The following is a 20,888-nucleotide window of genomic DNA, read 5'->3' on the forward strand; positions in this document are numbered from 1 at the left end:
TCTGCTCGGCAGGGAGCCTACTTCCCTCTCTCTCTCTGCCTGCTTCTCTGCATACTTGTGATCTCTCTCTCTCTCTCTCTGCCTACTTGTGATCTCTCTGTCAAATAAATAAATAAAATCTTTAAAAATAAATAAATAAAATTAAATTAAAAAGGGGGGTTTATTTATTTGAGAGAGAGAATGTGTGTGTTAGAGCACAAGCCGGGAAGGGGCAGAGAGAAGCAGACTCCCTGCTGAGCAGGGAGCCCAATGCTGGGCTCAATCCCGGGACGCTGGGATCATGACCTGAGCCGAAGGCCGATGCTTAACTGACTGAGCCACCCAGGAGCCCCTTGCACAGTGGTTTTTACGTATTTTGGTCCACTGCTTTCTAAAACCAGTCTTTTCAGAAATAACTATTTTGGGGCCGCCTGGGTGGCTAATTCCTACACCAGGACAATCCAGGGAGAACATTGCTATTTCCTTAGCTCCTCCTTTTTTCCTCCTAGAGCAACCCACTACACTATCAGACATGGCATTTTGAGGAGGACAGGGTGACATAACAGCATGCCTCTTTGCTAGGACTGCCTCCTCTGGCCATCGCCAATGAAAGCGTGTGAACTTGGATTTAGCTGATTCCATTCTGTGCATGCAAACGAGTTGCACTGCTAGTTAAAATCAGATACCCGCTTCCTTCTCTAGAAATAGCGGGTCCTTAATCTCAGTGATTCTCCCTTATCCTGGGCCACACCTTGAGAAATAACGACTGAACCCTGGTAAAGAAAAGTCTGGAGTGTGGTCTCTTGGAATCGAGAGCTGGACTGCTGAATCCTGCCAGTTTCATTCTCCCAGCTAATGGAAATGAGCCCTGCTGGAAGGAATCGATTCATGTTGGGAAGAGTGGAGCCAGTCATCTCCGAAGCACAGAAACATTTTTTTCATCTGTTATGTGTAAACAGATTGCTGGCCTTCCTCAAGGAGGCAGGCCCAGACAAAAATATCAGCAGGCCCTTCCGGGCAGCATTTTTCTGTGGATGAAATTAGGTCAAAGAGAAAATTCAAAGCAATTGGAGGAGAGGGAAAAAAAAGTCTCCAAACTGCAGCATAAAACTGGAGGACCAGTATGAGACATCCCACCTGCTTTGTGCCCTGATGAAGGTCAAGGGTGTGTCACATGAATCTCATGCCTTCCTGTTCCCTGCAGCTGCCTTCTGAGTCATCGTGGTGGCTGGGGAAGGCCCCCAACAGTAAAACCACTCACTGACCATAGAACTTGTAGGTGAGGCCCTTGTTCCAGGCCAAAGTGAAAATTAGAGAGCAAGTGCATTGTGGCTTATTCCTGTTGACTTAAAGAAGTTCCTTAGTCTGGCTTTGTCTGCAACTGCAAATTAGCAAAAGGCACAAAAAAACATGCTGGTAAGGAGACTTCATATCTGCTAAGTGAGAGCTGCTGCCAGTCCTATTAGTCACCAAGATCACTGAAGGGTGGATCACACCAGCAGGATAAACATTAAACCAAAAACAACACTTCCTTCTAAGAGTTGGGGTTTCCTAAGAAATCCTTAAAATGAAAACCTCAGTGCCAAGGCAGGCAGATACTACATTCAAAAGCCAACCCTCGTGTTTCTCTTAATGCTGTTGTCAGCTGTCACGGAATGGGGGTGGGGACACGATACTCTGTGAATTAAGATTGCTCAGTAAGCACGTTTACATGTTCCGTTGTTTACGTGGAAGCATTTAAGAACCACTCCAAGGGACAGAAGGAGCACTGAGGTGTAATGCCTTTGCACTTGGAGTCCCGTCTCTGCCCCTCAACTCAGTGTTTACCCGGGTTTCAGGGTTGCTGTTCCTTTAGTGCCCACGGTTCTCCTTCAGGCCGCTTGGAAGAAGTAGACCAGGGTGGTGGGCAGGAAAGCAAGGTTTACTGAGCAATAGGACAAAGCTCCCCAAGAGGGAGGGGCCCGGAGAGGGTTGCCATTGGAGTTTCTAAACCTAGGGGTTTTCATGAGATTGTCAGCGGGCTGTTATCTCATTAACCCTCCAGGTACCTGCCACCCAATCAGGTTTTTGTCCACGTGCTCATTTACCTACCAGGTAGGTGAACTCTTGGTTTCAGCTCAGGTCTCTGATCTCAGGGTTGTGAGATCGAACCTCGCCTAGGGCTTGGAGCTCAGCAGGGAGTCTGCTTGAGATTCTCTCTCTTCTCTCCCTCTGCGCCCCCTGAGATAAATAAGTAAATCTTTTAAAAAGGGCATTATATATTTCCGAAAGGATATATAAGAAAGTGGAACTAGTGGTAATATCCAGGTAGGGGAACTAAGAGATAAGGGGTCATGGTTAGACAAAAAATTTTCTTTTCGTTGTATGTACAGTATTTTCCACCCTATGGAGGAAAAAATGCATGTGTAGGAATCACTAGTATGAAATGTAGGCTTTAATAAAATCTTCATAAATACACTAAAGTGCAGAAACATGTTATTTCATTTACATTTAGATCTTTTATGACTGCAATGCCTTGTAATGGAGTCTGGACTAAATGTGTTCTACATGAGAATTAAAATTATACAGTAGATGGGCCTCTGGTTGACTCAGTCAGTGGAGCATGTGACTTTTGATCTCAGAGTCATGAGGTCAAGCTCCACACTGGGTGCAGAGATTACTTAAAAATAAAAATCTTGGGGGGATGCCTGGGTGGCTCAGTTGGTTAAGCAGCTGCCTTCAGCTCGGGTCATGATCCCGGTATCCTGGGATTAAGTCCCACATCGGGCTCCTTGCTTGGCAGGGAGCCTGCTTCTCCCTCTGCCTCTTCCTGCCACTCTGTCTGCCTGTGCTCACTCTCGCTCCTCTCTCTCTGACAAAATAAATAAATAAAATCTTTAAAAAATAATAAAATAAAATCTTGGGGGCACCTGGGTGGCTCAGTGGGTTAAGCCTCTGCCTTTGACTCAGGTCATGATCTCAGGGTCCTGGGATTGAGCCCCACATCGGGCTCTCTGCTCAGTGGGGAGCCTGCTTCCCTCTCTCTCTGCCTTTTGCTTTGCCCACCTGTGATCGCTCTTTCGGTCAAATAAATAAATAAAATCTTTTAAAAAAATCTTAAAGTAAAAAAATTATACAGCAGAAAGTTGCATACTTTCTGGGGTTACATTTCTTATCTGATGAAAGTCAGTGCCCTTAAACTATTTCATACAAATGGAAATATTAGTTCAGAGACACTTGAAAAGGCAAGGCAGAAAGAACAGTTTGGAATTTATATACTGAAATTTGATATAGTACTTAAAACTAAACATTTTTTTATCCTGGGAAAGTCTGAAATGCAGAGATAACAAGATTACTTGTAATAAGCCAGTAGAAAATATACCATAAGCTTATTATGTGCCAAAAAATTTTACTTGTTTAATATTTTGACATAACTACAATCTCTTTTTTGATTAGAACTTAACAAAATTTTAAAAAATATTTTATTTACTTATTTGAGAGAGATAGCAGGAGAGGGGGGTGGGGGCAGGGGTAGAGGGAAAGAGACCTCCCTGCTGACCAGGGAGCCTGATATGGGCTAGATCCCAGGAACCCCAGAATCATGACCAGCCAAAAGCAGATGCTTAACCAACTGAGCCACCCAGGTGGCCCTGATTAGAGCTTTGACACTGAAATGGGTTCACTGAAAATTAGAACTGTATCAGAGAATACATCTGAATATACAAATTCTCACCTGGATATTTTAGTGGTCTGGCCATAACTACTCTATAACCTTCTAAAAAATAAATCCGAGTAGATGAGATGGTGAAATCTCTCCTTAAGTTCCTCTTTCTCATTAAACTATAATTCAGCAAACTTGAATTTTCACTTTACCAAGAAAAGATTAGGTAATAAATGTAATCATAGAATAGATAGTCCTCAGCTCTGTCCAAAAGAATATATGCCCCCTGAATGATTCAGGAAACTAAGAAAAAAAAAAATGCAAGATTTGTTTCCCTGTAAGCAAGACTTGAGATTATCTGTAACTATTACTGAGCATTAATGATTTGAGAATTTCCTTCCCATTAGCCTCAAGAGATTATCATGTCTCTTCCTTAGTGTCAGGAGACCTAGAGTTCTGTTCCAGCTTTGTCCCTATAGTCATAACTTGATCTTATCTTTAAAACTTTAAAACCCTTGTCTTTATTTTGAAACTGGGCTAACAGAAGAACATAGTGTGATTGTTGCAAAATCATAGAATCTTGAGCTGAAAGAACCTTAAAGATTATCTTGTTACAAAGTTACTTGCTTATTTTTAAACAGAAGTCTTAAAAAAAAGATATTATTTATTTAGCAGAGAGAGAGAAAGCAGCAGAGGAAGAAGGAGAAGGAGACTCCCCACTCATCAGGGAGCCCAAAGCGGGACTCCATTCTAGGACCCCAGGATCATGAAATGAGCCAAAGGCAGACGTTTAATCGACTGAGCCACCCAGGGGTCCCAGAACCCTTTTTTTTTTTTTTTTTTTAAGATTTTACTTATTTATTTGAGAGAGAGAGAGAGAGAGCTCAATTGGAGAGAGGGGCAGAGAGGGAGAAGCAGACTCCCCGATGAGCAGGGAGCCCGATGTGGGGCTCAATCCCAGGACCCTGAGATCATGACTTGAGCTAACACTTACCTGGCTGAGCCACCCAGTGCCCTCATTCAAACAAAAATCTAAGGAGTAAGAGGAAAGATAAACAGCTTTGGTTGACAGAGAGTGGCCGCTCAGCCTCTGCCTGCCGGCCTGGCCAGGCCCTCCTACTGTCCTACAGGGGAGTCCTGAGGCTCCGCAGCATGACCTAAACCAGACTTAGTCTAGCCTCATTTCACAGACTAATAAACGGAGGAACTTCGGGAGTTGATTGCAAAGTAATAGCCGATTCAGGACACCTTGTTCCATTGTTGTATCTACTGTCATAGCAACAAACATCAAATGACACATTTGGGCTAAGCACTGCTCTAAGTTCTTTACTTGCCTTATCTCCTTTAAGCCTTACAATAACCCTCTGAGGTGTGGGTCCTGCTCAGATCAATGTACTAGATAAGAAAAAAAGGCAAAGGGAAAATAAGTAAATGGCCTGAGGTCGCGCAGTCACCACATTGTCTTCCCAGGCTTCAGCTGTTTCATCCATAAGGAGCAGGATAGGGGCGCCTGGGTGGCTCAGTGGGTTAAGCCTCTGCCTTCAGCTCAGGTCATGATCCCAGGGTCGTGGGATGGAGCCCCGCATCGGGCTCTCTGCTCAGGGGGGAGACTGCTTCCCCTCAATCTCTCTGCCTGCCTCTCTGCCTACTTGTGATCTTTCTCTCTCTGTGTGTGTCAAATAAATAAATGAAATCTTTAACAAAAAAAAAAAAAAAAGGAGCAGGATAAGACCATTTCTTAAATGCACACTCTAAAACTTTGTAATTTTACGATTTCATGTTGTGAGACTTCTCCTCCCAAGAACTGTTTCTTCAGAACCTGCTACATTCCTTTGAGACTCTTAGGTCTTTGAGGCCGACAGAGGGACATTTGACAACGTAATCGTTTCAGTTCATTGGTCAGTTGAGTCTGACAGTCTTTCACCCATGAGCAAGGACTGCCATTGACCCCGTTTTGGGGTTTTTTTGCTGTTGTTTTTAAAGATTTACTTATTCATTTATTTATCTGGCAGACAGATCACAAGTAGGCAGAGAGGCGGGGGAGGGGGAGAGCAGGCTCCCTGCTGAGCAGAGAGCCGATGGGATGCCGATTTGATCCCAGAACCCTGGGATCATGACCTGAGCCAAAGGCAGAGCCACCCAGGCACCCTGACCCAGTTTGTTAATGCAAGAAATGGTGTGAGGTGTGATGGTGGGATATTTCTTTGGTCTTGGTCTTTGTGGTCAGAGAACAATGAAGTAGGAAGCCACAGCATGAAAAGCTTCCTTTGAGATGACTGTGTAGCAACAGAAGGAGCAAGAAAATGCAGATGGTGACGGATAAACAGGAACCTGTAAGAGGAGTTTAAGAAACCGCAAGGGGGGGCGGGGGGCACAACTACAGGTCACTTGATCACAATAAATTTGGAGCAGTTTTTTCTACGCAAATGGACACAGATCCACCAAGGATACAGAAAATGTTGTCCAATCAACTTGGCTAAATTCATAACTTCTTTTGCGTAAGAAACGAAACTTATTACCCAAGTAATTCTTGAACTGCCGTGATGGCCTTGCAAAGAGGAGAGCGATGTTTTTATAAAGATAACCAGTTCTTGAACTTTGACCGGTGTATTATATATAAAGATGATTACAGACATCAAAGTAATGTAATCATTCATCTTATTTATTTTATTGGTGAAAATAATATTTAAACTCAAGGATAGTTCACTTGGTTTGAATTTCCTGCACACAGGGTTGGAGTTCTTATCTCTCTGTAGACATGCCAACCTGAAGAATGTGTTTTTCACTCAAAGAGTAAAAGTACTGTGATTCTTAAAGAGGAATTATGCTTTTGTTCTGTTCTGCCTCTGACCTCTTCTCTTCCAGCCTCTTGCCCTCCCACATTTACAGTGTCTCCTTTTCTCCAGTCATTCCCAATTTTTAAAAAATATTTTATTTATTTATTCATGAGAGGCAGAGAGAGAGGCAAAGGGAGAAGCGGGCTCCCCAAGCCTGATGCGGGAGCCCGATGTGGGACTCAATCCCAGGACCCTGGGATCATGACCTGAGCCAAAGGCAGATGCTTAGCCATCTGAGCCGCCCAGGCACCCCGTTCCCAATTTCTTATGGTTTCCCAAACACGGGAGTCTGTCACATCTCTGTATCTTAGTGCATGCTGTTCCCTCCCCCTCCGATGGAACAGGTTCTCTGCTTTGTATTCCTAATAGGCCTACTTATGTCCTGATCACCCTCTTACATTCAGCTCAGTTGTCATGTCCTCCTGGAGGCCTTTACTATTTAAAAAAATTGCAGTGAATACCCTTGTGTATATCTTTGCACATATTTCTGAGTGTGCCTTTAGTGGAAATTATTAGAAGTAGATTTACTGTGACAAAGATTATTAACATGTATAAGGGTCTTAATACACAGAAGAGCTCATTCTCTTAAAAGAGGGATGGATAGAATGTTTCTAAAGTCAATCACTTCCTTACTTGAAAAGGACAGCACAAACCAGTGGCCCCTTCTGTTTCACTCCTCTTGCCACTGAGCTCTCCTGCTGCCCATACTATTTCCTTCTCATGAATGCTCCCATTCCCATTCTCAGGGAGTCTGTAAAGAGCTGGTGCAGCTCCTTTCCTAGTGCTAGAAACCTCCCCCACTATCCTCTTTTTTGCCTGGGATCTGTCCACCTGTCTCACCCACCTCCTACCACTGTGCTAGACAGAGGCTACAGGTTGTAACATACAAGATTAAGAAGGGCCAAATGGGCAAACTGCAGGTACTTCCAGGGGCCCTGGGGCTATGATTTATTACACTGGTGGCTTTCAAGGTCATGTTCTAGGATTTTTCAGTGGTGCTCTAGAGGCCTCTAAAGGAGAGACCGAAGGAAGAGAAGCTCCAAAGCTAAAGCCTCAGGTGCTCCCTTCTGCCAGGGTCCAGTTTGCCTCTTTCACATGTTCTGTGCTGGAGTAAGGTTTCATTTGAAGAGGAAGTAGTAGAAGAAGAAACAAAAACAAAGACAGAAACAAAACTCTAAGCCTTAAAGAAAACAAAACAAAACAAAACAGTCTTACTATGATTTATGAGTTTATGAGTTTACCAAGATTGAGTGGGCTGGCCTAGGAAACTCACCTCAAGATTACATTTCAACTTTGGTCTCTTGTGGAAAATGCATTCATTCGTTTATTCTTAAAGTGACCAGTTTGTTCTGGTTTGTCTGAGATTTTCTGGGTTTTAGCACTGAAAGTTTTGTGTCCTAGGAACCCCACTTGTTCCAGGCAATGTCACCTTATTCAAGTCATTCTTTCCACCCATTTATTAAAAAACAACAACAACAAAAACATCTAGCAATTTCCACATGCTGGGCACTCTACTAGACACTGGAGAATAAAGAAGAAGAACTTTGACAAAAGTCCCTGACCTTGAGGAATTCAGAGGAGTGGGTTCAGAAGGACACTAATACTCAACAACAAAAATTTGGTAAATGACACTACAGAGCAGTCTTCAAAAATTGTGTGTCTTCATCATAAAAATATTGAGCATTCACCCAAACATATTATATCTGTAAAGTATACTTATGTTCATAATAATAAGAGCTAACACTATATGGCACTATTAAGTACTAAGCATTGTTCTAAATCCTGTACAAATAGTCACTCAGTCACAACAACCCCAAAGTAAGTACTATTATTATAACCACAGTGTTTTAAAAACAGCTGCAAATTCTTTGACATAATCATCAGGAGGTCTATTCCTCATCCCTTGAAGCTGACCTGACCTTGGTGACTTGGTTGGTTAATAGAATGCAGGAGGTGTGACTTTAGGGGACCCCTGAGCTTATGTTACTAAAGGCCTTGTTCTAGGGGAAGTCTGATGTCATGTGAAGAAACACAAGTTGGACACCGGAGAAATACCCAAGGGGCCCCAGGAAATACCCAAAGCCTTCCTAACCCAGGTATGAGGTATGTGAATGAAGAAACCTATAGATAACACCAGTCCCTGTCAATATATGGCTGCAACCATGAGAGATCCCAAATGAGGACCACTGGGAGTCCAGTTATCCTCCAAAACCTTGGAAGATAATAATGAAGTATTAAATCTTCAACCCTTAGAGTGGTTTGTAATAAGTAATAAGTAATAAGTAGTTGGAACTATGTCCACTTTACGGATGAGAAAACTGAGACACAGAGTGGTTCAGTAACTTGATGGAATCAAACACAACTAGCAAGTGGCAGAGTCAGCATTTGAGCCCAGGCCACTTAGCTTCAGAATCCACTGCAGTTGTTCTGCCTTTGCATTAAAAAAGCCTACACACACACACACACACACACACACACACACACACACATAAATTTAAAAGGGCAAAAAAAGAATTAAAGTTATGATTTTTTTTTTCCTTGTGGATCAACTAAGGATCCCATTGGTTATTCTCCTGGCAAAGGCCTTAAGTCATTGTGGGACCATCAGGGACAACAGCATAGAAAAGGTCATCTAAGCTGGATCTTGAAGGACATCAAAGGTTATTGTGCAAGGAATGAGGAAGAAGGCAGTAGAAGGGCAATACATTTAAATTGTGGGTTACAAGAAGAAAGGTGGTAGGAGCTGATGCTGGGAAGGTGTGCTAGAATAAGGTAGTGAAGAAACTTTGCACCGAACTGGGAGTAGTCAAAGGCTGTTCAACAAAAATATAATAGGATAAAGAAAAGGTAATTTCAGTGGCAGCAAGGAGACAGCTACAGGAAAGATGGAGGCCAAACAGGCAAATGCTATAGACCAGGTATGGGACGACCAATGCCTAAGGAAGTGGGGGAAATACAAGGAGGCAAGTTTGAGAGAGATTCGTAGCATGGCTGACAAGATTGGGCGGCCAGTTTGGTGACATAGATATTAGGCGACCCTCCAGACTGTCTCCAGATTGTCTGACTGGTTGCTGCTGCCTCTGCAGCTCAGTAATTCAAGAGTCGGCATATCACCTTCTCAATAAAGACAAACAGGCGGTCAATGCAAAAGAGATATTGAAAACCAAGGTACAGATCAAAGGGGTTAGAGAAACAAATTAACTTGTAGAGCTAAGGCCAAACCTTCCTCATTTGGATCACTTGAGATCGCACTTGGGAATTTGTATTTTCTTTTTAAATATTTATTTATTATTTAGAGAGGAAGAGAGAGACAGAGAGAGAGCACATGTGAGGAGGGGCAGTGGAGAGGGAAAGAGGGAATCCCAAGCAGACTCCCCACCCAGCTCAGAGCCCAACTTGGGGCCCCATCCTATGACCCAGAGCCGACACCAAGTCAGACACCCAAAGGACTGAGCCACCAAGTGCCCCAGAGCTTAAGGAATTTGAACCAAGATCAAACAAGCCTTCAGCTATAACCACCTTTCCCAAACTTACAAAATGCTGTGAACAGTAAACTTTGGATGAAAGCAGAGGGGAAGGGAAAGGCTTATATCAAAGTCAATGAAATAGTCTGAACAAAGGGCAGCTGGTTTCCATTGATCTTTCTTATCTCTTAGATAAAGGTAGTTAATGGCCCATAAATACAAACAAAGGATATGCTTATCCCGGGAGGCAGGAGGGTGGCAGCCCCTCAGGGAAAAGCAGAAGCTGGGGAATGGGCAAACACTTGACATTTTAGGAAAAAGAAACTAGTTGGAAAGTTGGGAGGTGAGTGGAGGCCAGATTTGTGCCGGCTAGAGTACTGCCAGGATGGGGAGAGGAGGTGTTAAATAAAGGACATGGCAGCCTTCACACAGCAACATCTGAGGGAGAGCCTCAGCAGGTCTTCTAGAAACATGGTCCTAACTCTTCGGACTCACATTGCGGGCCGTGGACCAGCAGCATGGGCAGCACCAGTGAGTTTATTAGAAATCCTGAGGGGCGCCTGGGTGGCTCAGTCAGTTAAGCATCTGACTTCAGCTCAGGTCACAATCTCAGCATCTTGGATCTCAGGGTCCCTGTGCCCCGCTCCCCATAGGGCTCTGCACTCAGTGGGGAGTCTGCTTCTTCCTTTCTCTCTCCCTCTGCCCCCACCTCCTGCTCATGCACGCTCTCGCTTTCTCTCTTTCTTGGATAAGTAAAATCTTAAAAAAGGAAATCCAGAATCTCTGGTCCAACCCATACCTACTAGATCACAATCCACATTTAAATAAAAAAGATTTATTTATTTATTTGAGAGAGAGAGAGAACGTGAGAGAGAGCATGAGAGGGGAGAAGTTCAGAGGGAGAAGCAGACTCCCCTTGGAGCTAGGAGCCTGATGTGGGACACGATCCTGGGACTCCGGGACCATAACCCTGGGCGGAAGGCAGTTGCTCAACCAACTGAGCCACCTAGGCGCCCCACAATCCACATTTTTTTTTTAAAGATTTTATTTATTTATTTGACAGAGAGAAATCACAAGTAGGCAGAGAGGCAGTCAGAGAGGGAGGAGGAAGCAGGCTCCCTGCTGAGCAGAAAGCCTGATGTGGGGCTTGAACCCAGACCCTGGGATCATGACCTGAGCCGAAGGCAGCGGCTTAACCCACTGAGCCACCCAGGCGCCCCCACAATCCACATTTTAACAAGATTCCTGGTGATCACATAGTAGAGTTTGGGTGTAGCTGGAATCCCAGCTTCACAAAGATGGCAACTATGCTTGCTAGACCTAGAGACAAGGGAGGGCTCCCAAGCACTCAAACTATCATATCTGGGTCCCAGCCATCTTATAAAGAAAAGCCTAAAAGTTAAAACAAAGGGGCACCTGGGTGGCTCAGTTGGTTAAGCATCTGCCTTTGGCTCAGGTCATGATCCCAGGATCCTGGGATCCAGCCCCGTGTCAGGCTTTCTGCTCACTGGGAAGCCTGCTTCTTCTCCCTCTCCCACTCCTCCTGCTTGTATTCCCTCTCTCGCTGTCTCTCTGTCAAATATATAAATAAAAATCTTTAAAAAAAAAAAAAGTTAAACAAAAAAACCCCTTCATTCTAAAAATGATTAAAATCCTCCTTCAATCTTGGGAAAAGTTGGTATAAGCTTAGATTAATTGTGATTAATCCTGATGTGGTAAGTAAAGATGATACAAGATGAAACGATCCTAAGAGTTCACAAGAAAAAAAATTTTCTTCTCTCTCTTTTTAAAATTTATTTATTTATTTATTTACTTATTTACTTATTTACTTATTTGACACAGAGAGAAAGAGAGAGAGAGAGTGAGGGAGAGCGTGAGCAGGGGAGGAGGGGCAGAGGGAGAGGAAGAGGATGACTCCCCACTGAGCAGGGAGCTTTTTGTGGGGCTTGATCCTAGGATTCTGGGATATGACCTGAGCTGAAGGCAGATGCTTGGCTGTCTTAGCCACCCACGTGCCCCTAAATTTGGTTTTAATTTCATGGGAATCCCTGAATTAAAAAAGGGTAGATTTCTCCAACAGTAGCTAATTGTCTGTTCCATTTTCAGATATGTTCATGGAGAAGTGACCTCCCTTTCATTCATTCATCCATCCATTCCTTTGACTCATATATTTCCTGGGCAATGTGGTAGGTGCATGGTAAGTTTGTGCTAGGAGTATTGTGCTGAATAAACCAGACGTGTCCCCTGCCCTCAGGTTGCTCACAGTCTGGTATGTTCCTGGTATGCCACCCTTACCAATTGTATCTTGTTTTCTGGTTTTGTTTTCAAGATATAATTCACATACCATTATATATACCCTTTAAAGTACCAGTTGCATTTTCACTTATTTTTGCAAATATTTGTTGAGTGTTGGGTTAATTGTAAGGCACTATGTTAGGTAAGTGAAATACTTATAGACTGAACCCTCTTGGGTCTTATAGGGAAGATTTACTAAATAGTAAAAATATTACAATTCAATTTCTTTATATCCATCGGTTAATTTTTCTCTAGTTTTATTAAGATACAATTGACATACATTACTATGTAATTTAAGTTGTACAGCAGGGGGGTTCAACTTCCATATATTGTGAAATGATTACTGCAATAAATACAGTTAGCGTCCATCATCTCATACAGACACGATAAAAAGAGAAGGTGGGGTGCCTGAGTGGCTCAGTTGGTTAAGCATCTGTCTTCAGGTCATGATCCTGGGGTCCTGGGGTGGAGCCCCCGTCAGACTTCCTATTCAGCAGGGAGCCTGCATCTCCCTCTCCCTCTGTCGTCCCTCCTGCGTGTGCTCTCTCAAGGTGTCTCTCTTAAATAAAGAAATAAAATCTTAAAAAAAAATTACAAAACCAAATTTACCTGACATTGAAAAGGAGCATGAATATGCTGTGAGTAGATATCATATAATGCCCACCATCATAATTTATTTTCAGTAGTTTAAATTATTACCAGGGACGGGCTTTTTAAGTAAACAAAATTTACCATAAAATGTGGGTAAACTTCAGCCTAATGTGGTTTAATTTTGCCTAATATGGGTAATGCCCATATTGGGTGTAAGGTGTAATGTCCTACATATCCTAGTTTTCTTTTTTTTTTTAATTGATATATTTTTTAAAGATTTTATTTATTTATTTGAGAGAGAGTGAGAGAGAGCATGAGAGAGGAGAAGGTCAGAGGGAGAAGCAGACTCCCCCGGGGAACTGGGAGCCGGATGCCGGACTCGATTCTGCGATTCCAGGATTGTGACCTGAGCCAAAGGCAGTGGCTCAACCCACTGAGGCACCCAGGCACCCAAGTTTTCTAAAATATTTTTAGAGGGGTGCCTGGGTGGCTCAGTGGGTTAAGCCTCTGCCTTTGGCTCAGGTCATGATCTCAGGGTCCTGGGATCGAGGCTTGCACCATGCTCTCTGCTCAGCAGGGAGCCTGCTTCCCCGTCTCTGCTTGCTGTTCTGCCTACTTGTGATCTCTCTCTCTCTCTGTCAAATAAATAAAATCTTCAAAAAAATTTTTTTTTAGAAATGCTACTTATCTAGCCACATTATCCATAAGGAAGTTCCTCAGCATGAATCCTGCCATGCAAGCCTGGGTAATACTGGGGAATGGAAGTTTATCTTTGGCCCTTTCAGGATTTTCTTTTGTCTTTCTTTTTTTTTTTTAAAGATTTTATTTATTTATTTGTCAGAGAGAGAGAGATCACAAGTAGGCAGAGAGCCAGGCAGAGACAGAGGGAGAAGCAGGTTCCCTGCCGAGCAAGGAACGCGATATGAGACTCGATCCCAGGAAGCTGGGACCATGACCTGAGCCGAAGGCAGCCACTTAACCAACTGAGCCACCCAGGCGTCCCTTTCTTTTTTTTTTTAATTCTTAATTATTTGAGAGCAAGAGCAAAAGCGAGAGAGAAAGAGAGAGAGAGAGATATGCGACCATGTATGCATGTGCACTAGAGTTGGGGGAGGGGCAGAAGGAGAGGGAGAGAATCTCAAGCAGACTCTATGTTGAGCAGAGAGGCCCACCCAGAGTTCCATCTCATGACCTGAGCCAAAATCAAGAGTCAGACTCTTTTTTTTTTAAATGTTATTTTTTTTAAGATTTTATTTATTTATTTGAGAGAGAGACAGTGAGAGAGAGCATGAGCTAGGAGAAGGTCAGAGGGAGAAGCAGACTCCCCATGGAGCTGGGAGCCCGATGTGGGACTCAATCCCAGGACTCCGGGATCATGACCTGAGCCGAAGGCAGTCGTCCAACCAACTGAGCCTCCCAGGCGTCCCAAGAGTCAGACTCTTAACCAACTGAGCCACCCAGGAGCCCCTCAGAATTTTCTTTTTTTACTTTAGGAAAAAAAAACAAAAACACTTCAGTATAATATTGAATACAAACAAAAGAATGTGTTATAGTGATATGTGAATATGTGTTCTGCTTAAGAACAAAAACATTATTGGGGTGCCTGGGTGGCTCAGTGGGTGGAAGCCTCTGCCTTCGGCTCAGGTCATGGTTTCGGGGTCCTGGGATTGAGCCCTGCATCGGGTTCTCTGCTCAGCGGGGAGCCTGCTTCCTCCTCTCTCTCTGCCTGCCTCTCTGCCTACTTGTGATCTCTCTCTCTGTCAAATAAATAAATAAAATCTTTTTTTAAAAAAAGAGCAAAAAAATTATCAATATTAGGACTTACTACCTTTTGGGAACTTATACCTATTTCTGAAGGATTCTGGCTTCTAGAGATCCGACATTAAGGTAAAAAGTTTGAGAAACGTATATTCAGTAAGGTCCTACTTGCTGAGAATCGCTTTAGATTTGCCATTCTTGAGTGTATAAAAATTTTAAGCATTTTTTTCCTGATAAGAAAAGTGTATATATTCATTGTAGACATTTTTGAACATAGGAAAACATATGAAGAAAATTAAAATAATAATCCCACTGCCTCCAGATAATTGTTAACATTTTGAAATATGCAGACATACACATAGACACACACTCACGTAAGAATACACTATTAGGGGGGCGCCTGGGTGGCTCAGTGGGTTAAGCTGCTGCCTTCAATTCAGGTCATGATCTCAGGGTCCTGGGATCAAGTCCCGAGTCGGGCTCTCTGCTCAGCAGGGAGCCTGCTTCCTCCTCTCTCTCTGCCTGCCTCTCTGCCTGCTTGTGATCTCTCTCTGTCAAATAAATAAATAAAATCTTAAAAAAAAAAAAAAAAAGAATACACTATTAGGTGTCTTGATTTCCTTTCAAGACATAAAGATATGAGTCCCTAATAGTGGAATTTCAGATGTTGTGATAGGTTGGTGGGAAACTTACTTGGAAGCAAGATTTTTCTCAAATTGTACCAAACAAAACATTGCATTTACCAAAAGATAACATTATAGTGATGTTCCTTAGATAATATTCAGCTATTAAGTAACCCAAGAAGCCCCTAGGGCCATGAGAAGGGTGTTAGTAATTTCACAGTGTAATTCAAACAAACTGGCATCAAATTCATATACTCAGAGTAAGATAAGAGCATTCAGCCAAATTCATGCAAAGGAAGCATATGCCTGAAGCCTTATGCATTCACAAGCCCACAGATATAAATTTACCCAGACTGATGGGTAGTGGTAGAATCAGAAGAGTTTGAACAGTGAAATGACACCAGAATAGAACTGGAGTGCCAGGAAACCTTAGTTCCTCTTGGTAAACCATCTACAAACCGGACAAAGCCGGGCAGGCAAGTGTGTCTGTATCTGGGTGGTAAATGAGGAGATGAGAGGTAAATGAAAGACAGACCGGTTTCAAGTGTGTCTCACATGAATGTCTTTTCTAATTGAGTGATGGTAACTAGTCTAGCAGGTTCTTCTTGTCCCCTTGGGGAGAAAGCCTGTGCAAACAGGTAACTCTTGCACAAGGTTTTTTTGGATTAACAAATTTTGGGTTTTATGTGAGGACCCTCCACCAAAGAAGAGAGCCTATCTAGAGGCTAGAAAGATGCTTTTCTAGAAAGCAGAGCTAATATTTCCCTGTTGGTTTTAGTCTCTAGGACTTAGGGAAACAGTATCTCCGTTTAAGAGGCTTGGAGGTGGAGCTTGGGGGTGTCGAGTTCAGGAATTTGAATTGAGAGACAAGCTCAGCAAGGAACAAAAAATGAAAAAACATGCCAGAGGTAGGGTCCAAAATATGAGAAACCAAATAAAATAAAATCAGAGTCCAAAGTAAAGCTCACAAATCACAGGGTTGAGGGAGAAAAGGCTAACGGTAAAATTCAGAATACAAGGAAAGTACAGGAAGGCTGGTGTCAAATAGTAAGCTTCTGTATATTTTTCTGAAGAGCACTAAAAATGTGAACAGTTGCCTACATGAGCAGATCTGCTGGATTTGGAGGGAGACAAGGTCACTTCAGCACTCACAAGCCCAAAGGTTCATATCCAGCATCCAGCCTTGATACCTAACTATATAGTATATCAGCCAGTACAGGTATTTAGCAAACAATATATTTTTAAGATATTTTATTTATGTATTTGAGAGAGAGAGAGAGAGAGAGGAGCGGAGGGGAGGAGCAAGAAGGAGAGGGAGAAGCAGGGAACCAGACTCAGGGTTCAATCCCAGTACCCTGAGATCACCACTTGAGCAGAAAGCAGACACCCAATGGACTGAGCCACCTGGTGCCCCATTTTGCAAACAATATGAAGCAAATAAATTAATATACCTTACATTTGTTTAAATTGTTATATTGAGAAAGTCCTCAGAATTTTCCGTTGTGATGCTTATAGATAGAAAAGATTGTGTGACTACTTGAAAGAGGTCATCCCTTGTAGATTTATCAAACAGAGAAATCAGCATCTGTATGCTATAGCAAACTATTGCTGAAAATCTAAAATAATGGGTCAATCTTGTAAAAGCCACTTGCCTGTTAATCACGTGCTTAATAGCTTTGCTGGATTTGATGTTCCCACTGTAAGTGCTTTAGGTTTTAAATTCAGCATTCTGGTCATTTTTTGTTTCTTTGGGTTTCATAGCTATAAATTATGTTTGGTGTCATCTTGACTAATGTTTTGTTGTCCGAATGACTGGACTTGAGCAGTAATGCTTAACCGAGAGGTAGATTATCACATTCTTACCTTCCTCTTTTGTCTAATATGAAAAATACATATAGGACTCTTGCTTAACGCTATGTTCAGATGATACCCCCATCAGGCAAGATTTCATTGAAGACATACACAGCCTAGGGTGCCTGGGTGGCTCAGTGGGTTAAGGCCTCTGCCTTCAGCTCAGGTCATGATCTCAGGGTCCTGGGATCAAGTCTTGCATCAGGCTCCTTGCTCAGCAGGGAGCCTGCTTCTCTCCTCCCTCACCACCCCCCCCCCCCCGCCTGCCTTTCTGCCTACTTTCTGCCTACTTGACATTATTCTGTCAAATAAATAAATAAAATCTTTTAAAAAAAGAAAAGAAAAGAAAACATACACAGCCTAAATATAATAGTTTTACCACCTTTCAAAATGTCTCACATTTTGGTTTGTTCCTTGATGGAGTAGGAAGGTTTCTCTCTAATTGACCCTGAATATAAGTCTGTTAGAAGGTCTCCCACCAAGCTCAGTCCCCACCCTTCAAGCCAATCTAGTCTGAAAATTCCATTGGTAACAAGAGCGCAGTGAGATTTTTATCCGGCTTCATGCAGTCCAGACTATTCTCTTGCTACACAAAATTACTTCAAGAGTTAATTGAGGTTTGGTTTTCTTAATTCCCCTTACCCCCTCCCCCAGATCAGTTAAAGGTCTTTATCAGTTTCTTCTGACTGCTTTGTTCTCTTTCCACTTGGCTTAAGAATAAAGAGATGATAGTCAACAAAGGCACATCCTTATACTGACAGAGTGAACTCCACATCCACGGGGAGTCATTTGCTATTCTCTTAAAAAGAGAGCAAACCTTCCGTACCAATAGCAATCCAGCTGTTCTGTTTGCTTGTGTTTCCTGTGCAGTCTCCTTCTCATAGAAAGTCTTACATTTTAACTTATACCAAAGCACACTCTTCATTTAAACATCGTATAGCTTTTATTAAATGATTGTAATGTGCTCACTGGAAATACAGTTGTGCGAATTAAAGGAAACAAATTCTCCATGACCTCACCAGTCTTTAGGGCAGTGTTTTTCTATATATGTTCATGTATACAGATATTCATACTAATTTAAATAGCAATCGTCTGTGCATACAGGTTTTTAGCCTGCACTTTTCTGTATAAAAATATACTTTTCAACATCATTCTTCATATGATGTGTTGCAGTCCACCTCATAGATGTTCCATAATTTGGTTGTTGAATATTTGCTGTTTTAAATTATGTCTCACTATAGGATTTAAACCTTCCTGTAACGGCCTTAACTAAAATTTAATTAATTTGTAGCTTTAATTAAAAAAAAAAGATGTAGCCTTGGTTGTTTTTTAGTTAAAATTTCGGCAAATGTCCTCATTGGGTAAAAAGCTATACATAGTTTTAAGGCATTAAAAAAAAAAACATGGTTGGGGCGCCTGGGTGGCTCAGTGGGTTAAAGCCTCTGCCTTCGGCTCAGGTCATGATCCCAGGGTCCTGGGATGGAGCCCTGCATTGGGCTCTCTGCTCAGCAGGGAGCCTGCTTTCTCCTCTCTCTCCCTCTGCCTGCCTCTCTGCCTACTTGTAATCTCTGTCTGTCAAATAAATAAATAAATCTTAAAAAAAAAAAACATGGTCAAACTGTCTTGTTGAAAGATTTTACTTTTAAGTAATTTCTACACCCCATATGGGGCTTGAACTTACAACCCTGAGATCAAGAATTATGTGTTCCACTGACTGAGCCAGCCAGGTGCCCCACAAACTATTAATAATGACTTGTAAGAGAAAAGATAGCTATTTATTCATTCATTCATTCCATTCATTTTTAAGTAGGCTCCACACCCAACATGGAGCCCAGTTTGGGGCTTAAACTCATCACTCTGAGATCCAGACCTGAGCTGAGATCAAGAGTCAGCTGCCTAGCTGACTGAGCCACCTAGGTGCCCCTACAATAAAAATATTTTTAAATCAAATAGGGAATGGCAGCTCTAGGTGTACAAATTTGGGGTAAATGAGGGTCAGTGGGTCTGCTCAGAATCTCTGCTGTCACACAAAATGCACCAAACTCTCCTCTAATTTCCTCTTGGCACTGTCTTCCACCAATGTTTAGTAACTTCATATGAAACTGTTCTTCCTTAAGAGAGCAATACTGATAATGAGCCAAGGCTCCAGAGTCAGATAGGCCTGGGCTCAAATTTAGGCTCAAGGTCTCTGTGCGTTTGGGCAAGGTATTTAATCTCTCTGAATTCCAGATCATTGATCTATAAAATAGGAGAGATAATATTATCTACCTCACTGACGTTCTTCTAAGTTTCAGCCAAGTTAGTATATATAATGCCCTTATCAAACCTTCTGGCAATGATTTTAATTATCATTATTTATCAAATTTTTATTCGTATATAAAGCAACACAATGCTATGTTCCAAAAAAAGTTGTCCTACGTTGATCTTAATATTCCAGTTTTCTAAACTATTCAAATTTTAATCAAAGTTGAGATTAGCTTATGCAAATTAAACTTTTCTATATTTGAAAATCCGCTTTGATGTAAAACAGAAATATATACAAAGAATTTGATACATATTCCTAATAAAAAACATTCACGGGGATTAAGGAGTCATGTAAATCGTTCATAAGATCCATATTCTACTTAATTTATACACAAAACCTGGTTAATCATCTTAGCCACATATATTTACTTCCTGGAAAAAAAAAGGGAAGTTTTATTTCATCTAGGCTTATGTAATTAATGACTTGAACTGATTACAAAGAAGAGGAATCACAGCATGTGAGAGTTCCTCAAATGAAGATCCCAGGCCTAGAAAGGTGCATGTAACCTACTCAAACTGCAGGGGTAGGCAGGGGCGTACCTGGTACCCCACGCCCAAAGCTGTTGACTCAGTGCTTTCCAGGGTACTGCACCATATCTCAAATGGAGAGAAATTCTAAGCTGGATTCGTCACCAGCTTATCTGCAATAGCAAAAGCTAGGGAAATTTTGCTTTCACGTGGTTTCTGCTCCTAGAACTCAGTAGCATTTACATATTTATTTATTTTTTTAAAAAATTTAAAAATTTTATTTACTATGATGAAATAGTCTTAAAAAAAAAAGATTTTACTTATTTGTTTGAGTGAGAGAGAGCAAGAGAGAGAGAGCAAGGGGAGGTAGACAAGGAGGAGGGAGAGGCAGACTCCCTGCTGAGCAGGGGCACCCCCTCCCCCAACATGGGGCTCGATTCCCAGGACCCTGGGATCAGGACCTGAGCTGAAGGCAGATGCGTATCTGACTCTGCCACCCAGGTGCCCCTCCTATTTATTTTGTTGATTGCCTGTTTTCCCTCACTAGCATATAAACCTTCCCAAAGGCAGGAATTTTTGTCTGTTTCATTCTTACCTAATGCCCGGGACAGTGTAGGCACCTAGTAGATGTTTGATACTCCCTGAATGAGTGAAAAATTATTGGCCCTTTGCCTTTCCTTTACATAACATGAATTGTAATTTAGGCATGTTTTCTGACTGAATTATAGAAATCATTGTGGCCTTTCTCTGAAACTAAAATGATTTTCTAACATGTCAGCTCAAAACCTTATTTTCCACACACCAGGACAACATTACTAATAGTACTTTGATTTTAGCTGCCTTCTGAGCAAACCAGTCTGTAAGTCCAGCTCTAAAAATAACTTTTATATGTTTAAAAAATGAAAGAACTGAAGAATATTAGGATCAAAGTTTAAAAAAAAAAGTCATTGAAATGAATCCAAATAGGTAAATTTAAAAACGCTTCTGAGTTTTGTTCCAGAATGGGATGGAATCTTCAGGAAAGTGGATATTAAACAAGTTACTACTCTGCTTAAAAATGCTGGAGATGCCATGACTT

This window comes from Lutra lutra, chromosome 13, assembly GCF_902655055.1.
Source record: "Lutra lutra chromosome 13, mLutLut1.2, whole genome shotgun sequence".
Taxonomy (NCBI): domain Eukaryota; kingdom Metazoa; phylum Chordata; class Mammalia; order Carnivora; family Mustelidae; genus Lutra; species Lutra lutra.